The sequence below is a fragment of the Ambystoma mexicanum genome, chromosome 2q, assembly GCF_040938575.1.
Source record: "Ambystoma mexicanum isolate Mex_15411 chromosome 2q, UKY_AmexF1_1, whole genome shotgun sequence".
In the NCBI taxonomy this organism is placed as follows: Eukaryota; Metazoa; Chordata; class Amphibia; order Caudata; family Ambystomatidae; genus Ambystoma; species Ambystoma mexicanum.
The window spans coordinates 1,250,857,605-1,250,871,006 of NC_090924.1; positions in this window are offsets into that span (position 1 = coordinate 1,250,857,605).

The window sequence follows — 13,402 nt, forward strand, 5'->3', positions numbered from 1 at the left end:
TGCATGAGACCCTAATTAAAAAAAAAGGCCATCTGGGCAGAGGGGGCCCAGAAAGTCAGTGCGGTGGGCACCACCACCCGCACTGTGAAACATTGCAGGAAGCGGTGGGACGATCTCTGCCTCCGTGTCCGCAGCATACTGTCCGCCAATCGGAACCTGGCCATGGCCACAGGAGGTGGTGGAGATTCACCGATCAAACTGAGGGAGTGGGAGGAGACCTGCGCGAGCACCATAGGTGTTGAATCCATAGAGGGAGTCGGCGACATGGAGCGTGGTGCGCCCATAACATCAGATGGAGATGAGTGTCCACATAAAACAATGCACTGTGAACGGTGAGGTGCCCCCCAAATGTGAGCCCTAAATCAGCTCATGGATGCGGCCACAAACATACATGCACACAACCCTGCCCATGTGAGTGTCACACCCCAACACACACACATGCACGCATCACCACAGACATGTGCCACCCAGACCAATGCATGAATGACCCACCCGACAGTCCCATGACCTGAATGTCCACTAATGAAGTCCCAATGCATAGAACAGCATGTTGACCCATCACCAATGCCATCCCCCTCTTTGTCCCTCACAGGCTCACAGACTGACAGCGATGAGCAGGACACTGCGACACATACTCCCCCTGCCAAGAAACAAGCCAGGGCAAAGGAACCAGGGAACACCGCAAGCACATCAAGGGGCACAGGGAGGAGTGCGCTCCTGCAGAGGGGCAAACACAGCAAGCCACCCACGTCACCATGACGTGAAGCTACGGCTGAAACAATTGCTGCACCCACTCCAGTGAACCCCCCAATGCAGGAATCACCCACAGAGGGGCCACTGTCTGCTGCCAACAGTTCAATTGGCGAGGCAGCAGCCACCGCACCGCTGTCCGATGTGGAGGACACCTGTGACTTGGCCATGCAAGAACACACCCCTAGCCCCGACCAATCCAGAGAAGCAATCCCACGGCCAACATCACAAACCAGCAGCCATGCCCAGTCTGGCGATGAAATCGTGGCAGGGTGCTGGAGCCCACAGGTGTCCTCACCTGATGCCCTACCCATGGATCAAGGCGCGGCACACACCCCACGACCAAGACACAGTGGCCATGACATGGCCACCATCAGACAGGGGCAGGAGGAGATAACAGCACTGGTTGGCCAGCATGTTGATGAGGCAGCCCGTCTGAGGGAGGAGTTCAGGGAGAATGCAAGGGAGACGAGACAGGACATGGAAGCCTGCATCAACAGGCTCTGTCAGGAGATGGAACTACTGAGGCAGGTCCTCACCCGCATAGCGGACGCTATGGACAGACAGTACCCCCCACCACCACAAAAACAACCAGGCACATCCTCCTCTGCCAGCTCAAGGCAGACGAGCCCCTGGCGCCCTCCTTGTGCTCCATGAGGCACACACCCTCCCAACCCCCTAGTGGTGGTGGTGGGGATGGGAAGTAGGGCCAGCCCGATGTAGCTGGTGCATGTACAGCAAGACAGCAACGTTGTGCCAGCCATACATGGGGTTGTTGTGGGGGGAGGGGGGAAAGGGTGTTTTGGGAGTGTCGTGGGGGGAGGGGGGCAAGGGTGTTTTGGGAGTGTCATCGGGGGACGGGGAAAATGGTGTTTTGGGAGTGTCGTGGGGGGAGGGGAGAAAGGGGGTTTTGGGAGTTTCGTGGGGGGTGGGGGGGAGGGTGTTTTGGGAGTGTCGTGGGGGAGGGGGGAAACAGTGTTTGCGTTGTTGGGTCCATGCACCTCTTCATATCCTAATGTATTAAACACATTGGTGACAAGTTAAAACACAGGCTTGGACATCATCATTGAGTATGTGAGCTTTATTGGGGGACAGGGACCAGTGGGCGCTTCACCACAGAACCCAGTGGACAAATACCCACATCCATTCAACAGAGTAGGACCATGTGAATCAGAATAATTGGTTGATCAGATGCTGACAGACATCGCGTCCCTCCTGGGCATCGCGTCCTGCATGACCTGCAGCCCCATCTCCTCCCTCCTCATCCCCTTCATCATCCTCATCAGGTGGTTGCATTTCAATGTCATGGGGCATTGGCACATTCCGTCTGATACACATATTGTGCAGCATGACACATGCCATGGTGATCTTGGCCACCTTCTCATGGCTGTACAGGAGTGCCCCACCGATCTGCTGAAGCACCAGAACCGTGTCTTCAGAAGGCCAAATGTCTGCTCAATTACCACACGGGTACCGGTATGTGCACGGTTGTATTCCTCTTCGTGCCTGTTCTGTGGGTTCCGTACAGGGGTAAGAGGCCAGCTCCTCAAGGGATAGCCAGCATCACCTGCATGGGGCAACACTGGGGTCTTGTTACTCTTCACATCAAGTGCAACCTGTACATATCACACAAATCAACTTTGCATTGTGATTGGCATCCACGAATCCCAGCATGCATGGAGACGATCCTTGTAACTGCAATGTGAGAGGGTGAGCTAGTCCCTGCAAGTGGACATGCACCATGCATGCCTCCGGCTGTTATTGCCATGTCCTGGGTGAGGACAGGTCTTAGGTGTTCCTGGGCCCAGGCAATTCTGGTACCACACTGCTAGTGTACTGCCATTCTGAGATCGATGTCGCCATGCTGTGAAGCGTCACTTCAGTAGTGGTGTACGGGTGTGGTTCAGTACAATGGCTACAGGTGATCCCTTGGCATGCACTCAAGGGCACATAGCTGTAGTGATGTTGTTCAGCGCACATTTTCATTTGGCATATTGAAGCCATGTTGCTGATTTGTGTCATATGGGGTATGGTATTATGTGCAATGTGCATGTGGATAGATGTGTCATGTTTGGCATATTGGATTGATTGCAATGTTGTGCAGCTTCAAAATTGCATGTGGTTTTGTTTCCAGTCCATTGTGGCCTGACTTGGTGGACATTGGCGTACATCTGTATGTCCATTTTTCTAGGGACGACAGTCCACACCCAGTTGGAGTATGCATCTCTCCCCCCCCCCCAATCACACCCAGTTGGAGTATGCATCTCTCCCCCCAATCACACCCAGTTGGAGTATGCATCTCTTCCCCCCCAATCACACCCAGTTGGAGTATGCATCTCTTCCCCCCAATCACACCCCACATCACACTGCCATGTGCTTGCCCTACTACTCACCAAGTAGCCACGAAAGTTGTCTGGCATGTAGCTCCATGTAGCGTGGTATCGTTGAGTTCCGCAGGACCATTGAATCATTGGTTGATCCGAGATATCGGGCACAACAATGTGTGATTATCTTGTTTGAGTCACATACCATTTGGACATTGATGGAGTGAAATTGCGTTCTGTTTCGGTAGACTGCTTCATTGTGATGTGGGACCACCAATTCCACATGGGTAAAGTCGATGGCTCTGATGCAACTTGGGATGCCTGCCAGTGAATAGAAGCCAACTTTGGTGTTGGAGATCTTGTGGGCAGTCCGTAGCAGGGATATGTGTTCACTTGTGTGCTTCAGGAGGGCATCGAGCACCTGGGTCAGCGTGCGTGAGAATACTGGTTGTGAGATGCCATGCATCTGCCCTACTGTATGCTGGTAGGTGCCTGGGGCCAGGAAGTGGAGCACAGTTACCACCTTCAGTAGAGGGGGGATGGCAGTACGGATGTCTATCTGGCTCACAATGTCGTTGTGTATCATGTCCACGATGCTGGTGATGGTATCCCGGTCCAGACGGTACAGGGTGTGTATCTGCTCAGGGGTTAGGTTGAATGGACTGGCTCGAATCCTGGGGATTGGTGGCTGCCTCTTTGGTATTACTAGGTGCACTGGTGGGGCTTGCTGGGCCTGTCTCGCCCTCCTCCCCCTGCGTCTCCTCTGTGCTGCCTGTTGTTGTTGGTGCTGCAATGCAATCATGTCCTCCAGCCCATGTAATGCTGCTAGTATGGGAACCATCTTGGTGTGGGAAGGGGTGTGGGAAGGGCTGTGGTGTGCTCCTTTTGTGCTGCCACAGTCTCCATTGCCTCCACCTGTGCTGATTGTGTCCACCTGTGGCAGGTGGGAACACAGCTCATGTCTCTTAACGTGTGGTTCGCGATGCCGGTATTTCCGCCATGCCGGTATGGGCCTTGTGATGGTGTGCTATTAGCGCCATGCCGCTATTTACAGGATGAAGGGTCGCGAGCACGTGGACTAGCCGCTATTAGTGGCAACGTTCTTAGCGGTGCCGCTAATAGCAGTTATCTGGGTCGTAATTGGCAAGGGTACTTAACGATACCGGTATTCCCTTACCAGTTCTCAGCTGCCCTGGATAGTTGCCCAGTTTAAAGGCAGTCACAGGGAGATAGAGTATAATGTTGTTGTTTCTCGAGCAGGAAGCAACTTTACCTGCTCTCGGGTTGTGTGAGTGTGGTAAGCCTATCACAATACCTTGTACACCTATTTTTATTCTTTCTAGGTTTAGGCATGTCAGGCTAGCTCGCTGTAACTGGCTCCTTAATTGTGTTGGGTCTCTCTGTCCCCAGAGTGCCTTCATTGTCATCCAGATCACATATTTCAGGATCAATGTCAATAAAGACCACGTGGGGAATAGGTAGGGAAATGATGGTGCTTGGAAATGAGCTAATGCTTTATGTTTGCTGCATTTGAGTTTCTCCTTCGTTTTGTATTGTTTAATTGCCTAGGCTGTGTTTTTTTCTTGTCTATGCCCTTCTGATAACGACTGGGTGAAGCACTATCCCTTGTGTTATATTCAACCTAATGTATTATCCTAATGACGAGATCTGTGTTGGTTGAATAAGCCATAGATGTAGTGAGGTCAACTACCTGTACTAGGCTAGGTCTATTTGCTTTTTATGCTCTTACATTTCTTTTTCCCTGTAGTTTGTTTAAGCAGACCTGTGAAGTGCTAGACATTTCTGGGGTACCATTTTCTTGTAAGGATTTGATTAAGTCAGGGATGAATCATGCAACATTGGTCAAGCGGCATGGCAGAGATATTTGCTTGATTATGGTGTTGAGCAAGATGTTTTGTTTAAATACTCACAAAGCTTAACCAATGGTTTTAGAAGATATTCAAAAGCCTCGAATTGTATGCGGGAACCGCTGATGAGGTTATTGTTAGGGCTCATGTTAACCCGCTCTCCTGAATCATAACAAACTGGTTCACAATAACCTGTTGAGTTATGTACAGGTAATAAAGGGGAGACCAAGAGGCTACTGTTAAGGAGACTCAGCTCAGATTGGTACACATCAAGATCCTTCACTAAGAACAATCGTGATAAAGTTTGTGTCTGTGCCATGACATTGTGCTTCATATTTGAATCATTCACCTCTTTATTAATCACTTCTACAGTTGTTGCGGAAGATGGCATCTCAATTTCTAGCATTAGCGGCGGCACTACAGGTGCAATGGTATCATTGCCTGTGCTTAGTCTCATAGTAGCATTACAGCATTGGAGCCCCAGCGGACCCGGTTATTGCCCATTCCCGGATGCCGGTAAATATTTCTCCCCATTCCCATTTGAGTCACAATGGGAATGGGGAGGACGGAAGCACCAGCACCATTCATTAATGGTGCCGGTGCATCCATCAAGGTCTGCGAGCGGCTAACGTTCCGCCCGTCAGGTCACACCTTGCACCCGCTTGCAGACCTTGTAGTTTGCCGGTCCGGTAACTGCAGTGCCGGTAGCTTACCAGAACCATTGTTACTAGACCGGCAAACTTGTGTTCTCTTTCTGTTTCACTGTTTCTGTCTATCACTCTACGCCTCTCCTTACCTCCCCTACCCTCACTTTCTCAGGCACACTATATCTATTTTGCCCCTTTTGTCTCTCCCTCACTCTAACGAGGTTTCTTCCCCATCAACATCCTCTGCCACCCCCACCCCCTTTGAGCTGTATCTTATTGTCTGCTTGCAAATTATTGCTTGCTCTTATTCATGTGATTATCATATGTTTGGCATTCCCTCTTGGTTTTGTATTTCGAGCAACCAGATTCCTTATCACTTGCCACCTCTTAAACATCACTACTAGTCCTTTGTTGAACAACTGTTATTCAGAGTTTCAGTAAAAGCAATAACAAATGTTTCAAGTGTTCTTCGTTAAACGTCTTTAGTTTGTAGTGCATTACACTATTCTATATTGGTAAAAATAACATGTCACCATTATTGTAAATAATAAAGTAAATACTTAAAATATCATTTAATATGGAATCTGCATATTTTATGTTAAACTGATTAGTTTATGAGTCTATGTAACTAATTGCTCAATTTTAAAATGAACCACAATAACATCAGCAGCAACAATGCATTTGTGCATTTAAAGTGCATATACAAGAAATGTGGAGTTTAATATTCAGAATCACACCCCCCCTCACAAAGGAAGGATTCTTTAGTTGATGTGTGTTCCGATTTCTTATAGAGGAAGCTAAATTCAGAATAACAGAAGGTTCTACTGATGCGTTCCCTCAGAGTCGACAATGAGGTGCCACTTGTTCAAGCTATTGCTGGACATAAATGTGGTTGTCTAGCCAACTTTAAAAAAAATAACCTCTAATGTATCCAAAGCCTGATCTGTTCGTCAATTCTAGTGATGTATAACCTCTCAAAGAATGTGAACATTGCATTCATCTCAGTAATAGATTTCATCGTGTGAATGACAGGCACCTCTCAGCTGTCCCGAAACAATAATCATAAAAGTGAAACAGAGTGGACCTTTTATTTCAGTTGTCCCATTTTCCACTGATCCAGGGAGACATTCACTGACTTTTAGTTTCCATTGTTCTATTTTTCCTGACACTATATGTTATATATAGAGATGTATCTATCCTATGTTTCTTGAATTCTAGACTTCACCCATCCAGTTCAGCCCATTCATTGGAAAAGACAATGTTAAAGTACAATTTCACAAGAAAGGAAATCTTAACTTATCTTTGAAATCCTTTATACTGTGACAAATCACCAGCGTAGTCTCACACTGCCAAGGCTTTGCTGGAAGTCGTTATATATAGTGGCCCTAGACCAGGTATTCATGCCCTAGTCTGCAGTCTGTACAAATAATACACATACAGGGTTCAAATGGAAGTCAGCAAGTTAGATGACGAAGCATAGTGCTTGTGATAACTTGGGTGCCTTTTGACCCAACCAAAGCATATCACGTATCAGCACTTCAAAAATGATGGGGTACATTGCAAGTTGTAGGACGGAGAAAGGGATATTTGTGTGTGGGCATTTTCAAAGAGATAAATGCTTATTACTAAAAGTAGTGTGTGGCTGGGTGATTGCAGTAAGAGCATGTATGGGAGGACAGGTCTTTAGGACCCCCCTCCCCCACATTCCTCTCCTACGTAAGACTCATGACTCATCGGCAGTCACCTATGCACCTGTGCTCGGGATGCAGGATGGCTGCTGATCGACACGTGAGGCTGCACGGCTCACCTTGTAACATAACATAGACTCCATTTTGTGATGCATTTAGACTCCATTTTGAGTATACTAAACCCAGGCCTCTGTGGAACGGGTCGCCTGTAGAAGCTGCAGCTCACCCCCACTTGATCGTGCATAGCAAGCCTGCACTTCCCCCCAGCCTCCTCCCCATGGCAGCTCCGCTGAAGGCCAGTTCCCACGAGCAACTAGATGCGAACAAGTAACAGAACAAACACTGTATCCTTTACCTTCCGCAGTACATCATTGCCCTGGCGGTGACCTGACTTTTAGTTGGGGTCTGGAAAAGAACGAAGTTGTCCCTATGAAAGATACCTTTACCCCCCCCACAGATCCCCACATTCATGATATGTAGCGTTCATGAACCCCCAACCCTATCCCCCCGAGTGAAATGTCAAACCTGTATGTCAAATCCCTGTGCCTCCCAGTCTTATTCATGCTGCTAAGCCATTTGCGAGAAAAGTTTAAAACCTGCATTGCCAATTGCCATGTTAAAGTGGTATGACTCTTGCTCATCGCAAGACATCTCCGTGTAAAGATGAGTAACGTGTGTGCACACAAATCTACCCTTTACTGACCCATGAGTGCTGCTATTGTAAAACGGTTAAAAAAGCAATGTATAAAAAGCCTGTGTATCATATGATTGTAAGTGACATATGTGAACCTGTTGAAGCAGTGAACCACATCTGATGTTGATTGGAATGTTAGTTGAACTTGTTATTTGATCAGGAGCATGATGTTGTAATTTGTCACTGGGATCAATGCACCCACCAACCTTGTTCTTCCTCACGTTTTATGTTAATTTTCCTCATGGGCACCAAACAACAGAATGAAAAACGTAGTGTGTTGTAAATGATAAGTCTCTCTCTCTATTGATCCTGAAAACATGAGCACATGCGGGTTACAGAGATATGCAATTTACACAATGCCCGCAAGTCTAAGCAACCCATCTCTATGATAATGTTCATGCTGTTCAGGAAACAGGGACCCGCGAAATGTTACAAGGCCACCCCCCCTCCTTCTGGAGAGCTGCACACCCAACTCCCCTCATCCCCCCAAGGCTCGGCAGGGCTTGAAGGCCCCTAGTTTTCTGTTATTGGAAGTGTTACAGCTGCACCTCCCCGCATTCCTCGTGGGCCCGCAACAAGTATTTACCTCCCCCCATGCCGCCGACACCATATGCCATCATATAATCACTGTGTACCGCCATGACCAAGCCCAGAAGAATTATGAGCCACTTGGCCCCGAATCCCACCGCCTTTGAGGTGCCAGCTACGTGCCCCCTCTGACCCAATAGTATTTCAGTTCACCTTAGGCCTAACGGACCTTGGAGACAGTTATCCACCCCTGTACTAACATACCATAGAACTATCACTCACTACATCTAACAGAATAGAATAATAAAGGCAGCCAAACCCGTGACCCTGATAAGACACCTGGACTCGTGAGACTGGGTCCTTTGCTAAGGCAACTTTTATGGTGATGTATTACGAAAGCCTCATATTATATACTGTTTTCCTGTGTTCTGCCCCTGGAATTAGATTGACGTGTTGTAGGATTTATATGGTAATCTGACATAGCAGTTTGTAATTAACGTGTACGAGTGGCCACAAAGGCAAATTGTTAGTATTGTAGAAATGTATCTGCATGGACAGTTCGCACCCTGATTCTTCACCCTGATGAGCCCAGCGGACCCAAGCACTCCGTCATTCTACCACGTGGATCTCCGCCAATCATGGAACACCGCACCTACACCATACATAGTAGCTAGTCATCGCCATCCAATCCCCACGGCTATGTGCCCCTTATAGCTTATCTCGCGCATGACGTGTATTTATAATAAATATGACTGTCTTTGCTATTGTCAGACAGAGCGCTCTCAGAGTTTGCAGAGTCCTTTGCATGCCCTATATTGATTTAGATAAAAGTCTTTTACTTTCAACCGCACTGGTCTTGTTCTCATTCCCTCCAGTGGTGTGTCCATCATTGACTCTCATTGGGGAGTGTTATATTCCATTTTGGGGGATGCTCACTTTCAAGTGGTGACCCCTTAGACGTGATTCATCTTTTTGTCCACTTTTGGCATTAGACATCCCCGGCCATAGCTGAGATGCACGGCGCGCCCCCTCAAGAGAGCTACCCGCCTACGGCAACTGGTACACTTAGACGTGCGCACGCAGTAGGGAGAGTGGGTATGGGTCCCACTTCAAAAAACCCTTAGTATCACTCGCCAGAGCCGGGGGCGGCCATTGAATGTGAGGCAGCGCTGCCTGGACGGACTGAGTCCGCAGAGTCTCGGATCAAGACGGGCATGTGAGTATTAAGTGCGAGTGACATTAAAAGGAGTCGGATATTGATAGAAGTGTACAAGGTTAAGCCAAGCCAAAGGGGGTTCTCTTAGGGGTAAATTTACTGTTGATTCCATACTTTTCTCTTTCTGTTGCATATGGCCATTAGGATAAGTTAAAAAGATTACGAGGTAAAAGAGGAAGACGGGAACCTAGCTCTGCAAGGGGGTGGAAGGCGGCGCCGCATAGTGCTATCTTGACTAGTACTGGGAATAAGTGAAACAAGGGACAATATAAGTAAGAGTCTTAGAGGAGTAAGACTCGGTGTCAAAATTAGAAAACGCTTTTTCTTTCTCATTTTTTATAAACCTGTAAGGAGAAAAAGGTCTGACGTTTCAAGGGGAAGAGGGTGTAACGGGTCAGCGGGAAAGGGATCCTTAGAATAAGAAATGGTGAAGGAAGGAAAGGGGGGTGTATGCTGTGTGTTGTAAGTAAACGTTTGTTAAAGTATGCTCCCATTTTACTACAAATTTGGTGACAACGTGATAAATTGATTGTATCAGGATTTGGTGAAAAGTGGTCATGGTAAGTGTGACCTTTTGAAACTAAGTACCCAGGGTGTGACACGGATATATGAGTATCTAAGAGCTGTTATCATTATAAGTGTACACCCAAGGTACCCAGATTAACGTAAGGTGACACAAGTGGGTGGAAGACAGGGGTGGAAGACAGGGGAACAACATGAGGGCCGAAACACCCCAGGCCCATATCTGTACACATTTACCAGGCTATGCAGAACGCATAACGAAGTACCATGTACAATGGGTCACGGACCTAAAGGGGGAAGGGCTACCACAGGTATGGCCCCAAGGAGGGTCATTTGATAAAAGCGTGCTGGACATGGTGGCCACATGTTTGTTTATAAAAGACAAAGGAAAACAGTTCCACCACAGAAGAGAGATATTAGATTTATGGAGGCTGTTCGAAGAAGTGTCCCCAATTAAAAGAAAGGAATTAAGATGGGTTCCTTGAATGAGGAATTCCTGGGCCCTCCCAAGGTAGGAATGGCCCAGTAATTTCTCCCTGCTAGAATACAGAACCAAAATAACTCTGCTAGACTCCAGGACCAAAATAACGTTTCTTAAGAAGCAAACAGGAAAAACAGAATTCAAAAAACATTATTAGCAGAGAGTTGGAAATCAAAATATCCGTTTCTAAAAATACAATTGATGGATACAAAATTATAGAAAAGGCAAATTAACATGGTTAAAGTGAATGCACTACCAAAAGTGTCTATGGAGGAACTAATTGGGTTCTTTTTTTTTTTTTTTACAAAACTATCAACAGACCAAAGTTTGCTCTTCTGAAGAACCATTGTAATTAGCAATGGGGAAACACGTGTTGAGAGAGATTGGGATATGCATATTTGCTCTTTGAATTGTCAAGTACCGAATGTTAAATAAAAACTTGGATAATGGAATCATTCATGTGATGGGAACATGTGGAATTGTTAATAAATAATCAAAAATAACAATGAACCAAAATGGTAAAAGTTGGCGCATTTGCGTAAAAACTCACATCACTAAAACGTCATATACTAGGTAAACACTGGATGCAACAACAAAGGAACAACAGAATTCACAAAAATGATCAGTAAGACCGAAGGTACCTTCCAACCCCAAGATCGCAAGAGGTCCCAGAACCAAGCGGTAAGATCCCAGTTTCCCTCTGGAGCATGCACTTCTGAACTAAGGACGTGCAGATTCTGTATTGCTTTGAAGATAGTTGGGGAGGAATCTTGCACGAAAACACAGCAAGCGGACCCCACTAATTTACACACTCCACCACATTCAGCCAGAATGACATCTAATGCCATCCGTTTCTGGAGCGCTACTAGTCTTATCGCTTTCTGTTCTAATGTAATATTATAGAGTATGTCCGTGGTCCGGTTGATGGTTCTCTCCAGTACTCTCGCTGGTCTTCTGATATCTTCGGAATTCGCTATCTGCCCCCGAAATGGCACAAATGATTTTACTACATCTCCCAAGACCTGTGCTGGAGTGTCACCATTCTCGTCTCGCTGTGGACCAGCCTTTGAAACCTCTACTGTACTAGCTATGAACACCCCAGGTAACAGGATCCCTAAATAACAGGTTCCCTGCCAATTCCTGGGTAACCATTGAAGTGCTACATTACCGCAAAGAAAGTAGACAGGTTCATCTACACACAACGGTCTGTCCTCCCCAGTCAAATTTGCAACGTTGGCACAACCTTTAAAATCGCCCATTGACTGAGTACCATTACTCTGTATGCAGTAAGAAACTGAATCAGGGATATGGTTAACAGTGTAAGAAAGAGGCATGGCATCCTTATTGCCTATCAGAGCCATCTTGAAGGAAATCAAAGATTGAAAGGGATGAGACAGTCTATCAGAAGGCCTAATAGAAGCAACGTTGAGCTTACTCCTATTTGTGAAAAGCGAGCATCCCAGGGGAGTCAGAACATGTTTCTCAAACTCATTCAAATTAGTGCCATCAAAGTTCCCCGAGATGCTATCGTTCCAACGGCCAAAGAACAGTGCTCTAAGAGAATCATAACAAGCAGTTGTCAAAGGTAAAGGATGGATATACCAATTTAGCCCATTATCCCCATGTTGCCGTAAATGCGAACAGACCCAACAGTTGGACCTATTAAAAATGGCATGCGTAGCATTCATGATAAGTAACAGAGTATTGTTATGATACCTTTGTCTATGCTGGGAGTCCCTAGGGGACAGAGTATGCAAATGTACGAAGGGAGTAGAAACAGTGGGTACATTTTCAGTCGGTAACAAGGACTCTAAAGGATGAGTTTCCTCGAGGTACCATAGGCCTAAAACAGTGACTATTATAAAACCAAATATTATTATACAAACACAGCAATACGTTTTCGGGGCCCAAGTGCTTTGTCCATTATCCTGGCTAGTCACACGATCATTTACAAGTCCCATACTAGCGGTAGCGGTAGCAGGCATTGTAGTCTTCAAACGGAAACCCCCAATGTTCGTTGCTGGCGACATCCCGGCCGCGCGACTTCTTAGTCCTTCCACAACCCTAGCCAACAGAATCCCCTTTTCTCAAACAATTATTTCGGCAAAAAGCAAGCCCTCGATGATTCTTTTCCTTCTCCGAATGCACAGCCGAACCGTGCCGTAGGTCTATCAGATGCACAGCAAAACCGCGCCGTAAGTCTATCAGATGCACAGCAAACCCGTGCCGTAAGTCTATTTCCTTGGACGCAAATTGTACCTTGCTTTTCCCGGTACTGATTGATCCGGAAACAATGTGTCATCACTTCCTATTGGAAGCAACGTATCAAGAGCAAGTGAAGATTCAAGATCCGGAACGACAGGTTCCGGAAGCGAAAGTTTTGGAAAGTGTGGAGACAAAATGGCAGGTTTCCCAACCCTCACAGACTCAGAGAGATTCTCCGATGCACTCTCAGCGCTATTTACTGCTTTGGGATCGTTGGTTGCAGTGTTAGCAAGGGGTTCTGTTTCTTCTGTATCGTGTGGCACTGGGTGAGGAAGTTTCTTGAGGTGCGACGCCTGGATCCATTGTTTTCGGCTTGAGACACGCACCGCCGTTTGTGTGACCAGCAGGACCTGGAATGGGCCCGCCAACGCGGTGCAAGGCAGGAAGACCGCTCAAATGCCTTGGTAAGCAACCAGTCC